The 10,297-nt window shown below is 32.3% G+C and overlaps 1 pseudogene; it reads right to left on the minus strand.

Annotated features, from left to right (window-relative positions):
* Window positions 1-934: 934 nt before the first annotated feature.
* On the minus strand, window positions 935-5,305 carry LOC141700346 (putative phospholipid:diacylglycerol acyltransferase 2; annotated as a pseudogene).
* Window positions 5,306-10,297: the final 4,992 nt, after the last annotated feature.

The following is a 10,297-nucleotide window of genomic DNA, read 5'->3' on the forward strand; positions in this document are numbered from 1 at the left end:
CTATATAAAGGGTACGTAGGCACATTGAGAGGGTAAGAAGTTGAGAGCTGGAAAAGGGAGCCACCACTTACTCTGATCAATCTCAGCCTAAACAACCACAATCAACCACACACCACTTAAGTTTCCGGCAAAGAACTACGTCACAGATCTTAGTTCCGGCAAGAAACCTCAATCTTTGTTGTTACCAAATTCCTCCGTCAACATACTCCTATCATTACTTATTGCAAAGGGGGTTTTGACGTGTCATTTTCATTTTCATTTTCTTAAAATTCTGGTTTCCATGAGTGATGTAACCGTAAATTTACCATAATTTGGTTAATTTGGACGTTTTTTTTAAAATGACCAATTATAGAAATTTTGACGTTAACGGTCACACATGCATGCTTTCACCGAGACTTTAGTTTCATATCAAGGATAACATCAATCCTCAGCTTGGTATTATCTTCAATGCCATTTTTGAGGCAAACAACCTACTATTTTGTCACCTCAGATCAGACTCAAACTTAATTCTTTTTTGATGACCACTGTCCGTCTCCGTTTTCATCGGATTACCTTATAAATCAGCCCCTCGTACGTGTATTCTGCAGATTCGAACGATGATAACTACTAGAAGCATATACATGTGGTAAGGATCACCTGCGGCTGCAACAAAACCAAGAAGTTTCTGCCCATTAAACTGGAATTGGAAACTCAATTAAGTGGCCGTTATTTTTGTCATAAAGAATGTATGTTCAGCTGAATTCGGAAAATGGAATGCCAAGCATCTCCTGTAACTCTCACCTAATTCTTTCATCAGAGTTGCCGAAAATTAGCTTGTTGGACCGTCACTTCACCTGATCTGATACCTGCTTCAAACCTAATTCTGCATTTAATATGACTCATTAATCTATCAGCTGTTTTATTCCTAATAAAATACATTAAAAATTCTCCCGATAGAAAACTCGGCTCTTATTTAATTACAGAAAAGAGCATAGCATTCCCAGGACAAAACTTATAACGGAGAGTTCAACTTAGAAACTTCTCATAATCCCCTGACGTTCATGATGAAACTCAATTCTATCGAAAGTAAAGGGTTTTACTAGCTACTGCTAATGTGAAATGGTGAATCAGAAGACATTTGCATGTGCAAAGGCCGCGGCTTCTGTAGATGATCAGTTCCGTTTCTTGCAATTGCATTTACAAAGGAACATTTACTCTGTCACTCATTCTCAAAGATCTGAATGTATCTTATCTCCTCCCAACTCCGGACCAGTAGCTCCAGCAGCAACACGAAGTATATCTTCAATCAAAGCAACATTTCCCATGATATCTACGTGACCAGAACTCTCCAGGCCCCTTCCCTCAAACACACTTGCAGGCGGCTTGTGCCGATATTCCCTTACATATGTGGCACTCCCTGATGGATTGAACCTGGTTTTCCTTTCCACCCTTTGGCACACATATATCCACCACTCAAAACTGGGCGGTCTCGTCACCATCCACAAAGTATACCCCGCTCTTCAAGCAGTCATCACCTCCATCTGCGGAGCTATCAATCCGGAAAGGAATGCCCTTACGCCTATCAGAAGGTGACATCTTGTATACATAAGATCTTTCAGTTGGAATCCCAACTCCATACAAACAATAAGTCTCCATATCAGGGGCATCAGGTAATCTGTAAACAGAGATGTTATAGAAGCCTGTCAGAAATTCGTTGGTATTTACAGAAATTGCGATTGTAGCATCATGTTATAGATGCCTGTCAGAAATTCGTTGGTATTACAGAAATTGAGATTGTAGCATATCATAAATTATAAAAGAGTTGGTCCAAACTTGAAATTTTTTCAACATATCATAAATGACCAATGATTTGGGAATGAGAAGCATAAACAAAAAATAGAAATCATAACTTAAGAGAAAACAAGAGATATGATAAGAAGAGAAGATGAGCTTTCCCGTTTTAACGGGAGGAAGTTAAAGTGTAGTGCAAATTTAATAAAATTTTAACTATATATTACGAAGATTTTAGGAATTTGAAAGGCTAATGTCGTTTTAAGGCTAAATGATGCTCAAAAAATGATGAATTTGGTTCTTTATTTTAAGGTTTGACTGCAACAGTACCAGGCTCCAATACTTACCTGGTCTCAAGTGGATTTGACCAATATTTGTGATGGTTATATTTTGGATCTTCAAGATTTTCAGCTAACCCATGGGAGTAATGAGCTTCAGCACGTTGCATCATTTTCGGAGCCACATACCGAAGAAGATCAACAAGATCTGTGGTGTGTAGACTTTGTTTTCGGCAATTTTCTCAAACTTTCATGGCTCATTCATCATACTCTGTCCAAAATTCTCATGTGATGTATGGAATCGGTGGAGATACTTGCATGCATAAACTCCTGTCAACAAAACGGTATGAACAAATAATTTCGATGACCAGCGATAAGTTTGGCAGCAATATTCCTATCACTTACTCTGTAATATCTGATATTTTTTTGGAGAGCCAAATGAACAACATGTTTTACAGCAAAACTTAACATGTGTAGAGGTATGTATATCTGGAATAAGCTTAAAAGATAATATTCAACAACCAATAAGTTTCTAGTCAAATGCATGATAAACTGTCAATTGCGTTCGCGAAGTCGAGCATGGAGTTCTTGGGTATTGAAATACACCCAGAACACTTAACATGCTTTACCGACTCTGCACCGGGTATGTATAAATACTTCTTCCTTGATACTATAAAAGTTTATTTACAAGGTAAAACAGCATGGGGCCAACTACCTAATAGTCTATACCAGTCGATAGATAAATCAAATTTCATGGAGACAATAGGTAAAAGGCGTACCTTTGAAATGGTAGGAAGCTGTGAAGAAAGTACTTCTGATGCTTCCACTCCGAAAAGAAATTACCCTTCCATATCTTTTCGGGTGTTTTACTTGAGATGGACTCATTCTCTTCGCTGATTTAGTATTATTTTCTCTTGACTCTGCTTGTAAGTGTCTTTTCTTTTCTGAACTGCATTCGAGACCTTCTTCAGGAGACCAATCTAAGTTGCCCCAGAGGGTCTCTCCTCCTTTTGGTAACAAGGAGACAATGGAGTCCCATGTTCGAGATACCCGCATAACATGTTCTATAGTCTGAAGTCCAAGCAATTCAGATTCTAGAAGACCAGAAGCCATTGTCTGCCAAGCTCAAAGAATTGTTGAAAATTACTATCACAATCATCTCAAATTAAAAATAATCAAAGTTGTTTAGTATTTTTTTCTATATTTTGCTTCGGTTTTGGTGGGGGGCTGTTTAGTTATCACTTTGAAACATGAAACTATCAAGATTGCCGTTATTCAGAACTAAGCTTTTTCAATATGAATAGGGTTATTCTATTTCCTTAAGTCGGAAACTTATTATCATGTCAAATACAATAGCATCATTAGTTCATTGCGACTTTATTAAGAACTTCCATGGATTAGCTTTTGGAAGCCAGTATGTAGCATAGTTGGTGCCAGGAAAAAATGATGCTAATTCCAACTAGTATACACTCCTCTAGCATATTAAGAACTGGTGATTGCTCCGACATATCCAAACTACTGACCATTGTTAATTTTTCAAACACAAATATTTACAAGTCAGTTATTTTAATAATATTGGACCAATTAGCTGTTTGAAGTAGACAAAAAACACGAGTTCAGGCAGGGACCATATAGACACTGACCTGACTTGAGAGATATATCCTTTCCCTCGGCAGATAAAATAGTACTAAATGCCTTTGGAACACCAAGAAAATGTTGGTCCGATATTCATTACTGCTTTGATGTACTTTGCACACCAACCAGGACCTCCTCCACCCTCCCACTGGAGCAGTGCCTCAACCCATTTAAGGAAGTGCAGAAAATAAAACCGCACCCATTGAAGGGGGCAACACTATCTACTTTCTTGTCTCCATTGTTGCATACAAGATCTCAATTTGACACTTTAATCTACTAAGAGATCGGTCCCTGACCTGCTCAATTCCATTAAAATTTTTATCAGATTATACATTACCAATATCATTGCTTTATATGTGTTAGTTATGAGAAACTTGTACATGCCAGGCAGATTATGTGCTCACCGTGCTAAGAATAGAGCCTTTTTACATGAAAAATATGTGATGACTGAAACTGTTACCCCTAAACATTTGAAAGCACAAGTACAGTTTATCATACAAAACGAAGAATTAGGTCAACATGCAAGCATATGACTATTCTATGTATAGGATACAGAATACGGATGTTGCGTGTAAAAATGGCCAAACTAAAATGTTGCAAGTTTAAAATAGCACAATGCAGCAAGTTAGACGAATGACTCAATATAGGGTTTATGCTTTATACATTCTGCAGTTCCAGCGGGACGAATCAACTTATTACCCTTAGTTATATATTGGTTGTGTTACAATGAGCATAAGGAAACAAAATTACAACAAACTAAAGTGTTTGGTAAAATGTGCTTATAAGATGTTAATAATGAAAGGGAATACCTCTGTATTCTGGAAAGAGAGCCTCCAATCATATGCAGCCATATACATATTTCTATCCTCATAACCAAGTTGCGCCAAATTCTCAATTAAAATAGCCCACACAAAATAACCAGGCGCAAAATAATCAGCTGCAACTAGTCCTGGAACAGGACGGACTCGGATTCCTGGTGGGTCAAGGCCAGTTTCATAATCCAAAGAGAGATGTTCCATCCAACACATTGGCCTGCAATCAACATTAATAATCAGTAAATCCGAATCATATATGATATAAGCAAACCACAATCCAATTGTAGAAAAACTGAAACATCATTAAATAAATTATTAAACTTGACCTTCTAAAGATATCAGTAAAGCCACTACCCCAACCGCCCCAAAGGCGCTTGCGAAATAAGGGTTCAGCACAAGGTTTGCCTTCCCACAGCTCAAGCCCTCCAGTGATAATCCCAGGCACTAGAACAACTGGATGGTTTGCAACCAAACCTTCACGTTTAAGCCGTGCCCCGGGAATTTCAGGTCCTTGAAGTGCAGGCAAGCTAACAGGAACAATGTAGGCCAAAATCAAGAGAAACCACGAAGCAGAACACATACATCCAATCAACCAACAACAATTATCTATACACTTCCATCCCTTGGTCTGCTGCCGCCTCTTGTTCATACTCCTCTTTCTAACCTTTTCAGTCACTTTCTCATCACTGGACAAAACCTCATCATGATCATCTTTCCTATCACTATCAGGGGCTTGAACAACTTGTTTCTTTTCAGAATTTCCAAATGATTTACATCTCAATAAAGATGAAAACTTCACATGCTCCATGAAACAAATCTCAAGAATCTAACAAATGAAGCCAATGAAACCATTGCACTACAAAATTTACCCTTTATCTTAGAACCATTCATCATATCACTAAACAATTCATTCAAGCAAAAAACAGCAACTTCCCACTAGATCTCAAGAACAAAAAACAACCCACAACACAAAATCAATATATTAACTTAAAAAAAAACAATACCAAACAAATAAAAATTAATGAAAAGAACAGCGCCTTGGGAGTTAAAGAGGAGAAACTGATACAAAACAGGTGAGTAAAAGATGGTAAGGGGGTTGGAAAATATGAGGGTGTGATTTGCAAAATGCAAACTCACGTGGGGTAAGAACAAAGTATGGACCTGTCAGATAAAACTATACTTATATTAAAAAAAATGTAACAAAAATATGTATGTATCATCACGTAGATAAAACAGCAGCAAAAAGAGAAAAACAAAGTTGTTGTAAACTATAGACCTTGTAGGTAAAATCAAGGTGCATATAACCTCAGCAAGTTGTCTGTATGCAAGACACCTGTCTTTGCCACTGTGTACATGACCTTCCTCAGTTATCACCATCTTTTTTAATTCCTTTTTTGGGTGTGGGCCCATTTTCCATTTTTATAATAGAGATATTGCTCAAAATTTTGGCATTATTTAATCATTACATAAGGTTTTAGAAAACGTGTACCTTTCCTAAAGAAAACAAGTAGGGATAATACCAATTTTATTTGGTATTCAAAAATATATTGGAGTTTCCCGAAATATTTATTAAATTAAAAATTGATAAAGGGTCAATAGCTAATGTAAATGTTTTTCCAAAAAGATCATGGCCTTAAGTTAGGTAGTCACTTTTTGCCTTTTTCTTCTTCTTTTTTTATTCATATTCACCTCCATATAATAATTTATTAAATTTGTTTATTTATGCTAATATTTAAGATGAGTATAAGTCAACAAAACATAAATACTATATTATAACTTACCACAAGTGGATATTAATATGATGTATGAACATTAAAAGATAAAAAACACTTGTAATCTTTCTTATTATAGATCGTAAAAATTATAATATAATTTTTAATTAAAAATATAATATATTTTAGTTAAAAATTAGAATATCAAATGTCCATACTCCAATAATACCAACATATTATAGAAATATTTAATAATCTTGTTATTATCTTGTAATGAATAACACAAGTTATAATTTTCAATTTAAGTATAATATAAATTGAAATTGAAAAATACAATTTCAAATGAGGTATAAGTCATAATAACCTAAATATTCCTCTTTTCTTTGATACCTTTTAAAGATACGACTTATCTTTGTTTACATGGATATTATCAATAGAATCCATAGTCATGTTGTCCGAGTTAATCACAATCATGCGATCACATTGTTAGAGGTAGATCCAATTTTTTGTTCCTAGTCACCATAATGCATAGATTTGTTGTCCGTTGTCCGGCAACCTCCAAATGTCTGTAATGTACTTACTTGCCTCTTTTTGATTTGTGTACTTACTTAAACTAAAACCTAAACATGGATACAAATAGTACATACCTAAAATGTGTCAAAAAAAAACTCTTATTATTACTAAATTTTATCCATGAAGAAAAATATATATATAATTATTATATTTTCTCATCCTACACTTTAAAAAAGAATGGTATTCTTGAAATAATTATTTAAATTATTTCAAATTTAATATTTTTATTTGAGATATTAGTTATGATAAATAATATTTAATTTATTATTATCAACTATATTGTTAGAATATTTAGTATGATAAATGTTACCATATCATCATTTAATTTTATAATCTATAAGTGAAATAATGCAAATGTATTCACGGAGTCAAAAAAATCAATTTGAGCCCCATCAAATTATGGAATTTTATAAGTTTATGGAGGACAATTGGACCTTATTAAGATGGGATTGTGTGACATTGAACATGAAAATGTAGCTAATTTTGTTGTGGTGAATGAATGTCCTGATGCCAATTTATAAGAATTTTATAAGTTTCAATTTTTTTTATTTGTTTCAATTTTTAAATTATTCAAAATGCCAAGATTATAGGTAAAAATTATTATTATTATTATATTATTTTATATTATTATATTATATTATTATTATTTATTGTATATTATATTATGTCAATTGTTACATATTTATTATTATACATATTATGTCTCTCTTTGAATTTGTTTTGATTAATCTTCATTGCTAATTTCATATGGTGGGATATTCTCTATATAACAGTCATTCTAAATACTAGTCATTCTAAATACTTGTCATGAAAAAAGGTTACTTTAAATAATTTTCATTTGCAAGGGTAAAAATTTTAAACGAAATATGGCCCTAATTTGTGATATATTTTATGTTATATAAGACATATTTCTCTCATCAAAAATTAAATATATATAACATTTTCAATAGATGATAACAAAACTTTAGCTAAAATATAATAAAAAATATTATGTAAATTTTTACTTAACATAAAGATATAATCTTTTATATCTATATAATGTAATATGTAAAATTATACCTAAAAAAATCTTCAATAGAACAAAATCAATAATTTATTATTTATATGACATCCAAATGATATTTTTAGGATCTTACCCATGGGTAAAATCGGTAATCTTACTAATAGGGTATCGATTAAGGATTAATAAAATATGATTAGGTTTAGGTACCAATAAAATATGATTAATATTTTCAATAGAAATCCCAAATTAAAGACAAGTTCTTGTTCTACTAAAAAAATTAAGCATTCCAAACATGTTACCTTTTAATAATAGAATCTCATATTTTATTGGTTATATTTGTTAAACTATTAAACCCTTAAATATAATTTTATCTTTTGGTAAAAATTTAAATAATCATTATATTATGACATTTTATCTAACAATTTATATAAACAACTTTGGAAATGTTATAAGAGTAACTTTATACAAAAATCATTAGGTAAAATTCCTACATAGCATGTCTTAAACAAAATTATAGAAAATTTTTAAAATTTTGATTACTCAAAAATGATATTCCTCTTAACTAAAAATTTAGCCAACTCTCTATAGACCATATGTGTTTAACATCTACAACATCTACAAGCCTGCAGGAAAATGCACAATCATCTAAAAATAAAAATATTTTATTTATAATAATATAAATAATGATAATAATAATTTTAAAATAACCAATTATTATCATCAATTTCATTAATGATAATCTCTTACAAGTTTAATAATTTTAAGATAATCAATATTTTATATTATTAATTAGTTAATCATTTTACCCAACAAGTAGTGCAGATGCTATATTTGTTGAATCAAGTTTTCTTTTAAGTATAATTTTACCTAACTGGTATGATACATGACACCAATAAAACATTTTTAAACCATTAGTTAAAGCAATTATAGCCATCAATTTAGCTAATTAAATTTAGCCAATGACATTGAAGATGTTTTAATGATTTGATGGTTAAATAAATATAATCATTAAATTTGATTACTATATTTGTTTGTTAAAGATTAATATGATGGAGTGCTAATCTTAAGCAGCCTCCTTATCTTCTGTGAGGGACTTCCATCGGCTTTCACCCTTGAAAAACCAGATATCTTTTTTTTTATTATTATTGTTAGTTCATCATTAGTTCATCTCTTATTAATTTTCAATAATTTCTCAATTTATTGGGTTTGTTTATTTTCCTTGTGAGATTTGATTTTATTTGATTTGTTTGCAGTTTATCATGCCCGAGATTACAGATCTGCGGAATTTTCACGTGTTGATTTGGTGATAAAGGTTTTTATGGTGATACATTTGTGGTCGATTCAAAACAACAATTAGAGGTTTACATTATGTAAGTATCACTTCAAAATAGTTTGGTTGCCTATCCAAGAAGCAAGGATTCAACAACATATAATTATGGGTTTGTTCAATTTCGATCATATATGTAGATCGTATGACTTTTGATTATTGATTTATTTCATTTTTCAAAAAAAAAAAGTTGGAGTGCTTAATTTTTACAAATTCTCTAAAAATCATCTAGAATTGATGTCATGCAAATAGTGCGCACCGAAATTTAACGGTTACGGGTCCTATGACAAAAAAAATATAAATATAATAGTTTTGTTCTATTGTAGATTCTCTGATAACCTTCAGTAGTTCTCATGCTAATTTGAATTTTCAGTTATTTTAGTCACCGCCGACACAGGATTGTACATGGATGTTTTGTTCAAAATAGCAGCATGGGTCATTTCACTTGTGTGTAAACTGCATTATACTACTACTACTATACTTGCTAGTAGTAGCTAGAGGTGGCCAGACGGCCGGTTTAGCTCGGCACTACGTTAACCGGCTCGCCAAATATTTGTCTGAGTCGGCTCGATGTGTGCCGGTTAATAATTTGGCACTAACCGGTGAAGACACGAACCGAATATGAATAAGCTTTTCAGAATTCGTCGGAAGACCGGCACACGTAACCGGCCCGTGTAACTCGCCAACGAACAGGAGGTGCTGTAATTCGTGAACCGGCCCGGCACGTGGCGAATTATTCAACTGCCTAGTTGGTGCATTTCCTTTTCTGCTTTAGACAGTTATTCTTTGAGTTTCAAGACCTGTAAATTATCATAAAATAGGTATCAAGCTATGAAATATCTAATTAATGAATAACCAAAGATTTGATAATTTAGCCTTTTCCTTAATAAAGTAATATTTGAATAATTATTTAGAGCTCAATTGTTACTGATTCAATTATATTACTCTTTTCCTTTTAAATCTTTATTTAAGTTCAATATTACACAAAATCATAACTATTTAACTTGTATATTCCGTGGTATATACAACTTTGTTTTAAAAATAATAATTTTGTTTTAATTATTTTATCAAATAAAAATAGGAGTAGTAAAAAGTGGGTTTGTACTTTTAATTATTTACAAAGTTTGTTTGTACAAATTAAAAAACAAACAAAAGAAAAATAATAAAAAAAGTAAACAGAAGTT

This window comes from Apium graveolens, unplaced genomic scaffold, assembly GCF_009905375.1.
Source record: "Apium graveolens cultivar Ventura unplaced genomic scaffold, ASM990537v1 ctg2198, whole genome shotgun sequence".
Taxonomy (NCBI): Eukaryota; Viridiplantae; Streptophyta; class Magnoliopsida; order Apiales; family Apiaceae; genus Apium; species Apium graveolens.